Genomic DNA, 4,958 nt, shown 5'->3' with positions numbered 1-4,958 from the left:
AATCTGGAGGAGAATAAGAAAGAGAATAGATTTTTTTTGTTTGGGTAAAAGGCTTGAATTCTTTTTTGTACTTAATTCCAGTGGGGAGAATCCTCAAGGATTTCAAAAGATAATAAACATCCCATCCTAATAAAACATCTTTTTGAGGAAGTGGACTGCCGATAACATGAGTCCAAATGATGCAATTAGGAAGGAGTTTAATCCCAATTTTTCTTTTGGAAATCAAAGTGGTAGTAAAAATTTGATCATTCGCAGGTCTAAAGAATTGAGTATGGGAAGACCAACAATCTGATGGTAGAACTTTTGGATTAACCATGGTCTTATGGGATCCCATATCAATGAATGTAATAGCAGGAATGGGTTTACCATATTTTTCAGGGAGGAGTTGAATTTGAACATAAGGACTTATTTGAGAATCTTGAGAAGAGAGAATAGGTTGGATTTGAAGAGTTTCATCCGAATGATAGTCATCTTCTGAATCAGTTAGGACGAGAATAGTCTCTTCGATCATCTTTTCTTGTTCTGAAAGAACAGATTCAGTATCTGCATCGAGTTCTTCATTTTGTAGCTGTTGGGCAAGCTTTGCAGATTTTGTCCTGTTCATTGGGCATTGTTTTGTATAGTGGCCTTTCTTCTTGCAAATGAAACAGTGAGGAGATTTTTCATGTTCTCGTCGAAACTTTTTTTTGAAGAATCTAAACTTTTTCTTTTTTCTGGGATCTTTCCTGAAATGTTTGTCAGAACCATAATCTTTGAAGTGTTTCTTCTTTTTAGGACTACAGATGCAATCCTTTTCTTTACACTTAATCTGCAAGTAAGGCTTCTTGCATTGTTTTGTGAACTTATGATTCTGTTTCATCATCTTTGAAAACAACTGATGGGTATCACATAATTTCTCAAGAGCAGAGAGTGCCAATTGATGAATTTCTCCTAAGGAGATATCTTTGAGTGGTCGTGATAGAGCTACAATTTTCCTCTGTAACTCTGGCTGGATGTCTTCTGGTAAAGAATTAATGTAAACTTGTCTGAGATTGTCATCATGAAATCCACCAAGAAGATAATATCGTCTGGACATCCTTTGATAATGAAAATCAAGGTCTTTTCTTTTCAAGGAACAACATCTCATTTCAAAATATTCTTCTCGAACTTCATTTGCATGAATATTTGGATCTCCAACGAATTCTCGATAGAGTGTACCCAATGCAAAAGAGGGAGTTTGAGATTTAATGAATGTCACTTGTCTGAATTCACCAATACTTTGAAACCAGTCTCTTAAAGTTCCAGTAAATCTGGATGTGAATTCAACGAGAACTTTTTCTAAATTATTCTCATGCTTGGAAAGTTGAAGGTCAATCCATGCACCAAATTCACCAATTCGATCTCTCCATTTAGTTGGAGGTAATCCATCAAAATAGAACCAAGAACCATTGGTTGAATGATGGGGAATCGAATGAGGAGTAGCTGAAGTGGCCTCAGAAGGTTTTTCCACAATGGGAACTGTGGTGTCAGTGTCTTCATGGAATTCTTGGGTTCTGGATGATCCTGGATCAGTGGGAGATGACATCATCATATTGGTGAGATTAGTAATTTCTTGGTTCGAAGAGGAGGACAATGTTTCAATGGAAACATCACTGTTATCATCAGTGGGTACTTCAGGGACAAAGTCAGCAAGGAAAGATGGAGATTGATCAGGTGATGGAAATGGGCTTTTGAGTTTATGATCAACAGGCTCAGAGGGCAAAGGTTTTTCCGGGATTGGAGATCTTGGAGAAATAGGGGTTGATGGAATAAGAGAATGTCTTTTAAAGATTTCAGCAGTGGATTTGAAATGCTTGGAATAAACTGGCTGTTGGTAGGATGGAGTTGGTGGTGACTGAGGAATGAAAGAGTACGGTGGAGTATATGGAAAAGCTTTAGGGATATAGGTAGGTGAGGGAATTGGACGATGATCTCTTTCAATCTGAGATAATTGATTTTTGCTTCTTTATCATTAAACATAGATCCAAAAATATCCTGCAGAAATCAATTGCCTAAGCTCAGCATCAAGACAATCAATTCTTCTTTTGAGATCAGCGTACAAAGCTACAATTCTGGAATCAAGGTTGTCAAAGCGTTGGTCCATCTGGGTGCCATGATGTATGAGTGATTACGCGCTTAAATTGCATAATTATGTGCTTTAATTCATGTATTGGGAATCCTATTTTGTATTTAAATGCCTAATTACTCTCAATATTTTAACATTATGTTCTATTTATAATATTTGAGTTTTATTAAGTAATTTATGAAATTTTGGTATTTTTTCTTGTAGGGCAACTATCAGAAGCCAAAAACCGACGACACTTTTTAATCTATCGAAATCATACGTGAAGTTAGCATACGTGGTTTTATGGATTATTTCGACAATTCTTCGTAATCTTGGCGTAACTTTCTCATCCGAGCTCCGATCAAGACGATTCAAAATTCTGGGAAAAGCTGAAAAAAGAGCTCTACATCTTTTGTGTTTTAAGATTTGAGAGTTACGAGCTGTAAGAGGGTCGAAAGTGGGCTTGAAAGAGGAGGGCAGTTCGTGTACCTTTGAAAAAAGAAAAAAGAAAAAAAAATGAGATGTGACCCGCCCATGCAGCCGGGTCATCTCAGAAGGGTGAGGCACTGGGTACATAGAAAGGAAAGACAAGAATGGAAAGACAAAAGAAAGGAAAGAAAAGCAAAGAAAGGAAAGACAAAAGGAAAGGAATGAAAAAAGTCAAGGAGGAGGGTTTCTTTGGAGAGAGCCATGTGCAAGGAGAGAGGAGGGGGGGGGGCAGTGTGCGCTAGGACAGAGAGGGAGGCCGCATCTTACAGAAAAAAAAAAATTAATTTTTCTTGGTGAGACACACAAGGGAGGCCGAACACACAGAAAGTTTCTTGGGAGAAATTATTTTTTGGGGAGCTTTCTTGTGGTTTTCTTTTGGGGGTGCTGCGAAGATACACACAAAGTCGGCAAAGGAGAGTTGGAAGCACGCAAAAATAATATCTTTTCAGAATTGGAAGGCGGCGAACAACGGCGGTGTTCGAGGTGTTCGTGACGCGCGACGGCGGTGCGGCGAGTGTTGATCTTTCCCGTACGCTCCAAATTGAAGAAAATATGGTGAAATCTGTTATGTTGGATTTAATTTTTGGAATGAACTAAATTTTTGAATTCTAGGAAAACGATGTAGCCAATTTCGAACTATGCTTGCTCTTTAATGCTAATCTGAAGTAGTTTTCATTAATGTTTGTTTGAGTTATTCTATGCCTAATGCTTTTAATTAACTGACCATTAATTAAATGATTTTAGTCTTGTGATTTGCTACCGAAAGGGGGGATTATAGGATAGATCTTGGATAATTCAGCATAGGTAAATATAGAGATTGAAATACTTGTATGAACCTACGTAGCATTAAAAATCGAGGGTCTTACTACGTTCTTACATTATTAATTTGCATACTCTTATGTTAAATAATAAACAAGAATAGGTTTTGATTGACTATCGAAAGAAGCTTTTGGAAAAATTGGCGATTGGCTAACAAACAGAGAAAACGAAGTTGAATTAGCTAAATGAGTAAAGCATAGTGAGAAACTAGGTGAAATCGGTTTCCAAGAAGTTTTCACCATCATCAATTTGACACACGGTATCCAGTTTTAAATTCTCCTGAATAGTTTATTTAAAGTAGCTTTGTTTAAATTTTGCAGTCTAAAATTATTAATTTTTCTAAATAAAATCAAGGTTAGTAAAATTTCAGTACTTGGTAAAATTAAGACATCAATCCCTGAGGACGATACTCTACACATCATTATATTATAAAATTACGATACTGTGCACTTACAGTTTGCACCGGTCAAGTTTTTGGCGCTGTTGCTGGGGATTGAGTTTTTCTTATTTTTGCCAATATCGATACAAAGTAATCATGGTTTTAATTTAGATTTTTATTTTTATATTTTTATTTATTTCTTTTACTTTATTTTATTATTTTTTTTCTATATTTCTAGTGTGTTTTTTTTTTTTTTTGGATGCTCAGTGCTAGAACACGTGACAATATTTCTTTTGATCTGGAGATTGAAAGAACGCTTAGAGCACTAAGGAAAAAGAGGGTAGTAGCCATGGAGAAAAGACAAGATAACGTGCAGCCACGTGCCCTGAAGGATTATGTGCGACCAGTTGTGAATGACAACTATTCGGGTATTAGACGCCAGCCCATTAATGCCAACAATTTTGAGCTCAAACCCGCATTAATCAGCATAGTGCAGCAGACCCAATTCAGTGGATCGCCACTTGATGATCCCAATATCCATCTGGCGATGTTTTTAGAGATTTGTGATACTGTGAAGATCAATGGTGTTACTGAAGACACCATTAGACTGAGATTATTCCCTTTCTCTTTGAGGGACAAAGCAAGAGGTTGGCTACAGTTGCTACAACCTGGGAATATCACTAGTTGGCAGGACATGGCTGAAAAATTTCTAGCTAAATTCTTTACACCTGCAAAAAGAGCTCAACTCAGGAGTGAGATTGGTCAATTCAAGCAATATGATTTTGAATCACTTTATGAAGCATGGGAAAGGTATAAAGATTTGATTCGACGCTGCCCACAACATGGATTGCCTGATTGGTTGCAAATTCAAATGTTCTATAATGGATTAAATGGGCAAATGCGGACTTTAGTTGATGCTGCATCTGAGGGAACTTTGATGTCAAAGACACCTAAGGGTGCTACTGCTCTTTTGGAAGAAATGGCCTCAAATAACTATCAATGGCCAACTGAAAGAACTATGGCTAAGAAAGTTGCTAGAATTCATGAATTAGAGCCGTTTGCTGCACTTTCAGCTCAAGTTGCTTCTCTATCTCACCAGATTTCATCTTTGACAACCCAGAGGATACCACAAGGTGCAGAATATGTGGCAACTACAAGTAGGATAGATCCGAGCAATGGAGAGAGTCA

General features: G+C 37.2%; 1 non-coding gene across 1 annotated transcript; it reads right to left on the bottom strand.

The window, feature by feature from the left end:
- Window positions 1–4,512: 4,512 nt before the first annotated feature.
- LOC131147080 (small nucleolar RNA R71) lies at window positions 4,513–4,619 on the bottom strand. The gene has a single exon (XR_009134606.1). It is a non-coding gene; the product is annotated as a small nucleolar RNA R71 (small nucleolar RNA).
- Window positions 4,620–4,958: the final 339 nt, after the last annotated feature.

Source organism: Malania oleifera, chromosome 13, assembly GCF_029873635.1.
Source record: "Malania oleifera isolate guangnan ecotype guangnan chromosome 13, ASM2987363v1, whole genome shotgun sequence".
Classification (NCBI taxonomy): Eukaryota; Viridiplantae; Streptophyta; class Magnoliopsida; order Santalales; family Ximeniaceae; genus Malania; species Malania oleifera.
Note: the sequence above shows the minus strand (reverse complement) of the source record. Positions and strands in the feature narration are given on the sequence as shown.